Genomic DNA, 13,185 nt, shown 5'->3' on the forward strand with positions numbered 1-13,185 from the left:
ATGTTACAGGTGCAAGGAGCTAGGAGCTTGATCTCAAGGGCTTCAACCACCAAGTGCATCAACCATCCACCATCCAATATAAGGTATGTTCACCATCCTCTTTCTTGTATATTTCAATTATGGATTGCATCATGTGTATAAATATGGTTTAGTATGGTTTAAGCCTGGTATGTGTAAATAAAGTTAAAAAGAATACGACGGATAGGAAAATCAATAGAGAGGCGATCGCTGCGGAATGCCTTTTCTTCGACTGCGCTTCACAAATTCTATTGTGGCCGTGCAGCCCAATTTCTTGCACCCCACGCCTCCGCTCGCACTCACTCCTGACGAAGTGTGGAATGCCATGGTGTTGTCCAGAGTCGTATTGGGCGATATATGGCCGCCCTCTTCAAATTCCTTAAGCCCCTCCGACTGTGCAAACAATAAATATTTTGAGAGATCCTTCCCCTGGTTTATCAGATGATCTACCTGCTCACACAAAGAAAAAGTCAAAATTTGTTATCGACTGCTGACCAATTAACCAAATATTAGAGTGATAAGTAGTTAATCCAAAATATTATAGACTGCTTATGAATTTATCAAAATGTAGTAATGGACTGCTCAACAATTAAAATCAAAATATTATGGACTTTTTTCGAAAAGTCGGGCAAGATTAAACATTTAATGGGCCACTAAACCAGAAATCATATTATGGACATTTTCGGAAAAATCCAGCAAGATTAAATGTACATTTAATGGGCTACTAAACCAGAAATCAAAACACTATACACTGCCCAAAGATTTCACCAGAATATTATGGAATCTTAAACAAGAAATCGAAATAGTGTCTACTGCTAAATAATTTGTCATAATCTTTGCGGACTGCGAAAAAATTGTCGAAAGATTAAGGACTGCTAAACATTTTGTAAAAGAAAAAAGAAAAAAGAACATGTAATGTTAAGTAATTAACCGAAAGTGCTAAACAATTTGTCAAAAGATTATGAACCACCTAAGAAATTCGTCAAAAATGTTACAGACCGCTAACAATTAACCAAATTTTCTGGACATATAAAGAATTAGTCAAAATTTCATGTAGTGGTACACCAGAAGTCAAAATATTATGGACTTCTAAACAAGAAATCAAAATATCAGACTGCTGAACCAATTCATCAAAATATTTTGGACTTCTAAACCAGATATCAAAATCTCATGGACTACTGAACCAATTAATCAAAATATAATGGACTATTCAACAAAATATTGTGCTCTATTACTGCTGATTGTTGTTCTTTTCTGAAAAACAGATCGACAATAAGCAGATTTTGTCTTTGTCGCATTTTCTCACCTTGCAAGCCACGGAGAAGAAGCGATAAGGCTCTTGTAAGCTTCTTTCGCAGGTGCTGCAGACCACCTTTTCATTGTTCGTAGTGTACGCCTGCAAGAACAGATACAATTCACAAATTTCAGTCCAATTTATACTTCAGGACTTCATATATTCTCTGGATCCGTGAAATGCCGAAGCTTTGAGTGGTTTGAGCAAATTTAAGCTCAGCCATTAGTGTAGCTCACCTGAACATATGAGCAATCGATATATTTCTCCATTTCGTCTAGTCTGATGACATCGTGATAGACATATCTCCGAATCTGCGCGCAGGGAAATCATCATTTCATTAGCAAGATAACCGTTGAATTACAGGGACGATTAGAGCAGAGGAGAAGAATTTTTTTACCTTGAGCCGGCGGTGGTTCTCGTCAACTGGCACGCAATGCGAGCAAATGCTCCGGCAGCAGTCTAGGCAGAAAAAGTTCTTCTCGCTTTTATTTGCAGTCTCATGAGTGGCGGAGGGCATGAAGAATTTGTCTGTGAGAAGAGCATCCAACTAGGTCGGCCTCTCCTCCTTCTCGCAGACCACAAACCCATCCTGAACACACACAATTCATGCACAATTCCAATCATTTTCACACATTTGGCTCTTGCGGCGGTGCCCAATTGTTACCCCGATGGAACACAGACAAAAACACAGACGAAAACACAGACGAAAACCAGGAAATTTTAAGATCTACAAAGCAGACATGGAGCATTTACTCACCATGTTTGTAGCCCCCTGCGTGTTGTTGTCGCTGGGAATCTTGTTGTATGCTGCTGCTTGTGCTTATGATGGCTGTTGCAATTCAATGCATCACACTCACAAATATAGCTGGGTGGGTATACATGAGAAGGTTCAAAGGGAGGGAAGGAAGCAGTGAGATTAGGGTAAAGGTGAGAGGGCCAGGGAGCCAATTAGGGTTCCTTTCATCACCCTTTTGCCTTCATTATCCGATATATATATATATATATATTGCTCCCCAGCCCCGCCCAGCCCCGCCCATCTAGCTACTCTTTTTCATAAATATGAACGGATCCATATAGAACTGAAAATGTGAGGTTCGAGGTGGCAAACATGTTTTCAAACTTAATGAGACTGAACTTATTTATTTTTACCAATTTGTATTAATAATAATTTTAATAATAAAAATAAGGAAATTAAATAAATAGTGATTATTTCAATATTCCTAACGGATTTAGTCATACGTGACAAGGAATAATTATTTAAATAATGATTTAATAATTATTTCTAGAGAAAATTAAATAAATAATCATTTATCTAATTATTCTCATGGGGTTTTTTTATTTAGATTAGAAAATAATTTAATAAGAGTGTTTTAGTAAATTATTTTCCACAATGAAAGTGATTTTACTATGATAAAATCCACCTGGTTAAATCTTCATTATCCGATATATATATATATATATATATATATATATATATATATATATATATATATATATATATATATATATTGCTCATTTGTACCTCTTGGTACCCGTGCCCTAGTACCCCGCCCATCTAGCTACTCTTTTTCATAAATATGAACGGACTATGTGACCTCTTCCACTCCATAAAAATGTGAGGTTCGAGGTGGCAAAGATGTTTTACAGAACGGAAAATGTGAGGTTCGAGGTGGCAAAGATGTTTTCCAACGTAATGAGACTGAACTTATTTATTTTTACCAATTTGTATTGATGATGAGGACGACTAATGGCCCCTTGCAATATAGTGCTGTTATGTTGAATGTTGTTACATAGCTGTTATATGGTATACGTTTTTAAGCATTAAATCAAACACGACTTCTTTTTCTTTTTCTTTTTTTTACATGGGATGATGTGTAATAAATGAGTTAACTGTAAAATTGAAAATGAAAAATAATATTAGTTAATTATTTATATAAATGGATTATTAATGAAAATGTATCTGACAAATAAATAACTAAAACAGATTAAACAAGTTGAATTTGAAAATGAAAAATAATATTAGTTAATTATTTATATAAATGGATTATCAATGAAAATGTATGTGACAAATAAATAACTAAAACACACTAAACAATTTGAATTTGAAAAGTATAACCATAATTTAGTTATCTTGTTTGAAAAAATTAGGAGTGAATTATTCAAACTAATAAATAAGTTAAACAATTTGAATTTGAAAAGTAAAACAATAATTTAATTATCTTATTTGATACGTGAGTTTTAAAGGAGTCAATTATTCAAGCTAAAATAAAAATTTATTTTTATCAATTATATATATATAGAGTTATGGTTCTGGCCAACTGGTGAGATTAGGTAACATGGGAAGGCGCAAAGTCGGAGGGTCAAGATTGAAAACCAAATTTAAAGCTAAAAGATATATATGTTTTCCAATTTTTTATAACTAATTTTATTTAGTTTGTTAATATTTTCTATTTTCATTTTAAAAAAATATGTAATTTAAAGGATTATAATAATATCAATAAATAAAATATATTTTTTTAGAATAATAATTCTTATTTTACCAATAATTTAAGTAAATAAACTATTTTAAAATTAATTTCATAAGTTTACATAACTTTTTAATTATTAAATTATTATTTTCGTGGAGTGGTGGAGTTAAAAAAACAGCCTAGTGGATCTTGTGTATATATCACATCAGTAGATTTTGTGTATATCACTCGATTGAGATATGTGTGCCATATGTTGGTTATGTTGATGGGGCTAGTCATAGTACTCAGAACCTTTCCTCCACACCATGGGCTATATATGCTTTGAGTGGCAAGTTAGTGAGTTTACAAGGGATTTATATTGATCTCTCTACTAATAACATCGTTGAGTATTTCTCGTGGTATTTGTCGTATAGTTATTAGACTTGACTCACAACTTGTAGTACTATAGTTGACTAATGTCTATTAAGTTAGAAGTCTAACTATACTTCATATGTTCTTAAGGGTTCACCTTCTAGAAAGACATTTTTATTATAGCCAATATCAACACATTTACAGAAGTCTAACTACATTGAGAGATGCATTGGCTAATCGTGTTTTAGACACATATGGCCACATGGCCTTGCATACAAAAAAAATATACATGGAGTCAAAACATGGCTATATAGCCTCCAAGTAGACTAATCGTGATTATGCTCATGATAGAAAGAAATTGCATGAGACATATTTCACAGTAGTTGGTTGATACAACTAGGCACGCTAAAAGTATGATGTTGCGGTCTCATAGGGATCATATTGTCCTTAGTCTCAACTATTCCCTAGGTCTATCCCTTCATGTGTCGCTCAACCTCTACAAGAGTCTCAGCCAAGATCCTGCAATACCTCTCGTCCCCCTGTAGCAACATGTACTCCAATTGGTTCCTATTGTGGGTCTCCAACATGTTGAAGATAGGATGAATTCACGGGTCGAATGATTCCAACGTCTGCATGTAAAAATCGATAGTTAGTCTGAGATACATAGAAAATACAAAATAAATTGTAAAACTTAAAAATAATAAAAAAAATGATTAAAATGCTTTTTTTTAACTATGGAACCCCGTCGCTCTCCATCAAGAATCACGAGATTTGGGTCTCCATGGAAATCCATCCTAGCATATGGATAACCTTTAATCATATTGAGTTGCATGCGTAACCATCAGAAGAATACTGATGTGAAACTCATAGATGATGGACCTTCATGTATGGATATGAAATCCACCCATCTTCTCATTTGCGGGACTCTCAGATCTAGGAGCTCGAGCAAGATATGTTATGGTCAGAGTAATGGAATCTGCTCCAAGGCAAATGTAATTAGAACGGAACCATAACCAAAGCTTTTCAACCATCCATCCTTTGCCTTGGTAAGTTATTCCTTCATGTTTGCAAGTACTCCCTCGCTCAAGTTGAATACTATCGGCTCTATGCAATCTAAAGCATATTACATTTGGGACGAGTTATCCAAATGCAGGGTAGCACTAACAACCATCTAGAAATGATAAACATGATTGTCCTCAAAGGAAAACAAACCACATCCTTTATCTTGATTTTCCCATCTTTGGTTGGTTGGGTTCAAGGTATATAGTGTGTGCTCATATAGTCTTTGACAGTCTCTCCATCCCTTCCCAAACCACATAACGAGACAAGGGCACCTTTCCTCAATAAACCTGTCAAGAAATAGTTATCTTCCACCTGTATGCTAAGCATATGTGCTCCAAGCCTAAAAGCGTGTGTCTAAACATACCATGCTCGAACAAAATAATATAATAACTCCAACTATTGCCTCATCCCAAGAAGAAGAAAAAAATCAAAAGCCCACAGTTTCTCAATGCCTAGATGGTGGCTGGATCATTAGTTTCATTCATGCATTATTCTTCGTGTTCACTTTCTCTGCATATCAGATCCATTTTGTTTCGATGGAAACCTAAAACATGACAAGAAGAATCATTAGAGTGAATCATATGCAAAAAATTGAGAGAAATTTGAGTGAAACAAGCAAAACAAATTTTTGAAATGCTTCGAGCACACCCTACTAAAGGGATACATTGTGTTGCAGTGCCCTCCACAGTGAAATTTTTTTCTTTCCCAACACACCTTTCAACATTGTTGTGGTGTGATGGGGCTAGGGCGAAAAATTAAAACCCTAGGTCACCAAAAATTAGAAAAAATATGCATGAAATGAAAAATCAGAATAGTTGAAAGAAAAAGGAAGGTGAGATTTCCTACCTGGAAGTGACGATACTCGAAATGATCCACCGAATTGGCCGCAATCAACTGTAGGAAATGAGGGGAAAAAAGCAATTAGAGCTCACTCACCATGAGGTAAAATGTAAAATGGTAAAAATGGAATTATTTTTTTCCTATTTATGGTCATTTTCATGATTATTTTATTCATATTTTATTATTTTGACCTAAATATGACCTAATTTTACCATGTATAAGATATTTTTAATTTTTTTGTGATGTTCTGAGCATGTTAACCACTGTTTAATGTATTTTATGATATTTGAATAAAAACATATCATTTTGACCAAAGAGCATACTTTTATCACTTTTTGAGGCTTTGTAAACTTAGGAAAAATGAACATCCTCGAGTCCTATTTCAACTCTTTTTCAGACTAGCCATATATTGCATTAAAAATATTATATTGTTACAACCATTCAAAAAGTAGTTCGGACAGAAAGAGTGGAACTTCTGATTAAAAAAGAGGTGGGCCTTTTGCTAAAAATAGCATGGGACCTAAGATAGACTGAATATCTGTGGCATTCAATCCTGTTTTATGTCAAAGGTTGTCTCCAAAGAATCAAGTTGTACATGATTTTGAAGCTAAAACGAGAGATTCATAATATGGTTTGAAAATAAGTATAGCTGGATAAGCTGTACAGGCAGACTCTTATAAAAAAATATTTAACTAGGGACCGACAAGACAAGAAAATAAATGACAGAGCAGACAAGAAAATATTGAATCTAGTCCCTAACTTATATTTCATTCTCTAACTATTTTCAAATGGCCAAATCCAATACAAGGAAAAACAATTCCCAACCTTTGGGACTCAGAGAACTGATAGAAAAAAATACAATAATTCATCCCATAAAAAATGAAAATCCAAACATTCCACTGACAATAGCTTCAATTGAGTAATCAATCATTTAAGTCCCCTGTCTTTTATTTCTATTCCAATCCAATACATAACCAATATCTATAATTGAGGAATCAAGCATTCAGCACCAATATCCTTATTGCTAATGCCCATATGAGCAAACAGGGGAAGAAACAGAAGGGGGAAAGCATGGAATATAACAACCAGAAGCCAAATTGACCCACTGAACTATATCTCCAAAACTACCGATTCAAGACCTTACAAATAAGACAAAAGAACTTACTCTTAAGCTTCCTTTCTTCCTTGCAAGTCTGCTAACATCAGCAAGACGGTATTCATGCATGATCCAATTTGTCTTTGTGCCTTTGGGTGCTTTCCCAGCATAGAAGACAAGAGCCTTCTTGATTCCCACTCGCTTCTTTCCACCTTTAGCAGTAATGGGCTTATCAGCATCTGTAGCTTTCCAGTATCAAGAACCAGCAGCCCTATTGGGCCTTGATCCATTCCTGTACTTCCTATCCCTGGAGTGAAAAAATACCATTCCTTCTCTCCAAATAGGGCCTTCTCTGTAAATAGAAAAAAAGAAAAAAACAGGCTCTTTGTTAAGTCCTGAAATCCATCTGATCACACCTTCTATAATCTGTTTAGAAATATGGGTACAAGGATTAGAGGGGAGAAATGAAAAATATACCTCGAAGTTTCCATGGATCATATTTGTAGAGATCCACTTCTGCTATTATAGGAACAGGGATCATCTGAGAGGCTGCCTTCTTGCACAAGTAATGCACAACCAACTCTTCATCTGTAGGGAAGAATCTAAATCCAGGAGGCAACTGTAAGTCAGCCTCTGCATTTCTTCTACTCATACCCATGGCTATGTTTATCCTAGTGTTTTCTTCTCAATACTCCTGAGATGCTCTGATCATCTCTACTAACACAACATATAATAAATGATGCATCATTACAGTGATATTTCAGTCTAGGCAACCTTGTCATGTCTGCCTAGAAGAATATTTTAAAATGGCATTTTCGAACAATAATTTTTGAACACAAGGTAGGGTTACCATTCATTATATCCACAACTGGAGATGTTGCAGGAGCCAATTGTTTTTCCCTCTGGTATGGAACTGCAGGAACTACAAGATAAATGGCAATCAGTCAAAGCAACTGTGAAATCAGACATTATAACATCATCTTACAGCAACACTAACTTTTCATACTAATAATGTGGAGTTAGGGTTATTTTGACACCTTCATAAGCAATACACTTCAAAATGTAGCAAATATGGATTTGGGAACAAAAAAATTTCCCATTTTCATAGGACTTCAGCAAATGTAGCCAGCTACTCATTGGGTTCAAACAGTTATGTTGGTAAAACTCAAAACTCAGAAAAGTGCTTGTGCAACATCTACTAAGTAGCTTCTGTGCAAGAAGTTCTTGTTTCAGGGATTTGGATAAAGAACAATGAGGTGGAGAATCTTTGCAGATGATTTGGAGCCAAGAGATTGAGGGTTTTGTTTTAAACTGAGATACATAGACAAAGGTTTCAGTAATAGGGTTGGGTGTTCAGAATATAAACCCATGTCATGATCCATATTTATCAAGGAGTTGTTGGATTTTCTTTGAAACAGATTTTGCATGTTATTATGTTTCTTTCAGCAATGTATTGATTATACCAAGATGAAGCATTTGAAAGTCTATAATATTGTTTTGTGCATGGGTAGGAAATATTGAAGGGGAGATAGGGAATTATGCTCTAAATGTGTTTATATCTGGTGGGGTCAAGTGGTGTTCCCTCATTTGTATAGGCATTTGAAGAATGAAGAAGTGGGACTTGATCAATGAGTTGGAGGTTGAGGACCTAGAAGGAATGATAGAGTTTTCAGCGGAAGATTTTACATGGACAGAAGTAGCAGGAGACCAAGTCGCGATTATTCCATATTGTCGACTTGAGGATTTTATAAGTGGAGAGCAAATGAGGGAAAGTGCACCTACTCAATTTGTTGCTAAAACTCGACGAATTAAAGATGTGAAGGATATCAAGAGGACAAATTCTTCAACATATATAGAATATGTTGTGTGAGTATCTCTCTTTCTCTCTCTCTCTCTCTATCTATCTATATGTATATAATTTTGATTTTAAGTTCACTATGTCAAACATGCATAAATATTTTATTTAATTTTTGGTAAATTCTTGATCACAGATATTGGTGTGCCTATGGTCCAAATCATGTACAATCTAGCAATGTATCTGAACCTAGATCCACAACTAAGAAACGTCTTCCACGTCACAGCATCAATGTTGGTTGTCATTGTCACTTTATTATGCGATGACTTTCTCTTAGACCAAATGATGTCATTATAATTTATACAGCATGCAGACATATTGATGACAAAAATGTGGTTTGTAATGGAAATGAGGCAAATGACATGCCGAAGAAATTCAATTTTGCACCGCATTTAACAGAGCATATAAGAACTATTGTTGAAGATTTGGTTCGTGATGGTTTTAATGCTACGATGATCTGGGAAAAAATTATCTTTGATTTAAGGTATGGATCTGGTGAGTTGTTCACAGGGGCACCTCGAGATTCTTTCATGACAAGAAAGGATGTGTCAAACATGTACAATAATATCAAGAGGCTAGAGTATGTGAAGCATGAAAGTGATCCAATGAGTGTGGATTGTTGGGTTAGTGAGTGCCCACATAGCGTTTTCTTCTACCAACAACAAGATGTTGTTAAAAACATCCCTTTCATTATAGCCATAAAAACTAAGTGGATGCTTTCAATGATAGTGAAATACTCACACAAAAACATGTTATCAATGGACTCCACTTTTAGCACTAACAAATATGGGGTAAACATATTTACCAAAACTTCATTTTTCATGTTTTATTTCAATGTCATCCTCTTATATGCTTATAATCTTGTTTTCTTATTGTAATGAAATATGAACTGTACACCATAATGTCTTTTGATGATCATCAAAATGGGATTCCAGTGGCATGGGTAATATCATCACAGAATGGTACTCCTGATATTTGTAAATGGATGTCACAATTATTTGCAAATGGGAAAAAGGAAAACCTAGATTGGCATGTCCGAGCTGTCATCACAGATGATGCAGCAGCGGAAATCGAGGCATTAAGGTGAACCAGTTTTTTCTTTTTAGAAGAGATAAAAAGCAATAATGTTCAAGGATATTCTCTTATAATGTTATATTATTTCAGGACTTGCACAAATTGTACACTATTATTGTGTGTACGGCATGTCCATAGAGTGTGGTTGAAAAATGTGGAACCAAAGTTAGGGGAAAGGAAAATAAAGTTTGTATCTTCTGTGCTCTAGGATTAATCATGCATTCGTGTGAAGATGATGCATATGTGCAACATGAAATTCAAATTTTCTTTGATGAATTCAAAGAAGAAACTATGTTTTTGGATTATTTTGCAACCAACTAGTTAAACAACAACAAATTACGTAAGTTTCTTAAAGTTGCATTTTATCAGTTTATTTTGTAATTGACCATTTTCTATTGTTTCTCCGCATCTAATATATGTTTTTTTTCCAGATATGTGGGCAAAAGCATATAGGGACTTCCCACATTCCAACCATGATACTAATAATGCTATCGAATCTTATGACCGATATCTAAAGTAAAGGTACCTCTGTGAGAAGAATAATGCGTCCCATAGAAGGGTGGATTGGTTGTTGCACCTATTGTTAAAAAAGGTTGAGTTGTATTACATTCACATGCAACGTCTAAAAAATTATGGTTTTGTCCGAGCTTCAAAAATTGAGCAACAAATAAATTTAAGTGCAAAGCAAAGAATATCCCTGATGAAGATTGTATGGTTGATGGAAACAAGGAAAGTGAGTATTTGGTTCGTAGCCAATCTATGGCAACTCGTGATACATGGTATCATGTCATCTATAAAGGGCTGAACGTAAACTTTTGTAAATGCAAATGGGCCCTAAATGGCAATATTTGTAAGCATATTCTAAAAGTTGAGATGGTAGTGACTAGCAATGTTTCAAGGGGCAATGAATTGCCTAATGTCTCTAGGTCTATTACAGAAAGACCTGGATATTTACTTGATTTAAATGAATCGTTTGTAATGAGCCCAAAAATTGAATGAACCTTCCAACTTCTCCTTCCACTGATTCAACCATTGTAAGGCCAAATAGCGCCCTAACAATCGATGAGGAAATTAAACTTGTGATGTCATCAACTCATAAGAGATTGAGGGGTTTATTACAAATAACACCCACAACTTTCGAGTAGGCATATGCACTAAATCAATTGGTAAAAAATGTAAGCCAAGAGTACAATAATAAGAAATTTGATGTTGTAACTCCATCCAAGGTCACTACCAAGAGGTGACATAGTTTCTTGAGCCCAACAAAAAAAGGGGGGCAAAGTGTTCCTGCGTTGAAATCAAGAAAATATGGACCACGGTTTCTAAAGGTTGGACGGTGTCGTGGAAGGAAAAGAAGCATGAATAAACAATTGGAGATTTCTTCTACAAAAGAAATCAATCTGGACCACACATCTAGAAGGGTACAAGGTTCTATTTTGCAAAATAATGGTATGAAAATATCAATTGATGTATCGTTTTATGTGAAATTCAAAATATCATTATCTTGATTGCCTTCAATGCAATTGCATAACAATGTGTTTTTTTTTGTTACAGCTGAAGATTCCACATATCATAATACTTCAAGTTGCCAAGTTCGTTTATTTCATGAGAATAATGTGGATCCAAATATGGGGGGTTCATTGATTCATTTTCCATTTGATTCACAACGTCCACCTCTCCCGTTTGATCATCGAACCCCCTAGTTGTTTCCACCAATTGCACCAAATTCATTCATTGGGCAGCCTACTTCAACCCATAACATTTTGGTTCCACACCCTAGGGTGATGCCCCCTATTGTACAACCAGTTGGATTGTATCACCTCTTGCACTCTATACAGGAAATAGTGGGTGAAGAGAACAATCAAAGTGTCAGCAATCAATGGCGAGATGACAAATATTCGAGCTCATGAGTATTCATGGATATAATATGGGCATAACCCTATAAAGAGATCTCCTAATCCAAGAACATGTTGTGTGCATGATGGGTTGAAAATGTTTTTGGATATGCACAACATTATCTAATTTCAATTTTGTATGGTTATCGTATTGAGCTATTGAAATCTTTTTGTTGAACTCAAAGCATATAAAATCTCAGTGTAAATGTTGGTTGAACTCTAACAAACTCCAGGAAAAGGTTATTTGCCTTTTTTCTACTATAAGCTTGATACATCCTTTTTGGATAACAGTATAGTGTATTGTACATAAAGGCAGAATTGGAACTATTATATATCAAGCTGGCTCATTATTGTAGATGTTATTTTGGCATGTTGCTTCAATACAAAATGAATTTCAATGAAAATTGGTGAAAATTGGTGAAAATTATTGACATTCTCAAAGTCAGTCCTTTGGTGTCTGGAAATTATTGAAAATTGTGGAGTTGGAGCCCATCTATGCATACTCAATGCTATGTCTTTCAAGTCCAATGTGTCATGACTCATGAAGGAAGGATGGACCTAACAGGATAAAAACAATTATTGTATAGCTATGTTGCAGGAAATGTACCCCCTGCATACCAGCCACATTTCAGTACAAAAACTCCAAAACAAAGCTGAAACACGCCTAAAATACATTTCAATGGGGCTGAAAAAGTGTCTTATTGCTTCTTACTTTTGGTGAAAAAACTGCGTGACCAGAATTTTTGATCTGAAATAAAAAGGTATCTTTTAAATCATGAATCTATATTCTAAACCATAATGTTAAAACTGAAATTTCACTGTTTAATAATTTGAAGGGTCACATTTCCATCACATTTCTGTTTCAAATTCAGGTTTCCATTTTCCCATATCATGCAGCTTAGTTATAGAGGTATTCCTACTTCACCAAATTTCGTCATCCAACATTTTCCTTGGTTGTCCATGGCCACATAGTAGGTGTATTGTCTCTTCCATATTAATTAGAGAGATCCAATTCTGCCATTAGGAGAGAGTCCACATATGCTGAAGAAGGAATCTAAACCTCTTCAGCAATTACTTCCCTTCTAAACTTATTGGCATCCTGATATTTAAAATGGCCATACTCAAAAAATTATCTCTCTTCTTGCAAAATAGTATACCATCTAATACTTTGTTTGGAGACAGAGTTTAGTCCAATTCCTATCCTATCCATTTTTTGGTTGGCAATGGCTAGG

General features: G+C 35.0%; 2 pseudogenes; both read right to left on the reverse strand.

Moving 5' to 3' along the window:
• Positions 1-210: 210 nt before the first annotated feature.
• On the reverse strand, positions 211-2,293 carry LOC149194378 (protein RGF1 INDUCIBLE TRANSCRIPTION FACTOR 1-like; annotated as a pseudogene).
• A 4,872-nt stretch (positions 2,294-7,165) lies between these two features.
• On the reverse strand, positions 7,166-7,821 carry LOC149194379 (NAC domain-containing protein 68-like; annotated as a pseudogene).
• Positions 7,822-13,185: the final 5,364 nt, after the last annotated feature.

The sequence above is a fragment of the Pinus tabuliformis genome, chromosome 2_2, assembly GCF_031772625.1.
Source record: "Pinus tabuliformis cultivar Carrire ecotype Pingquan chromosome 2_2, CPIR1, whole genome shotgun sequence".
Taxonomy (NCBI): domain Eukaryota; kingdom Viridiplantae; phylum Streptophyta; class Pinopsida; order Pinales; family Pinaceae; genus Pinus; species Pinus tabuliformis.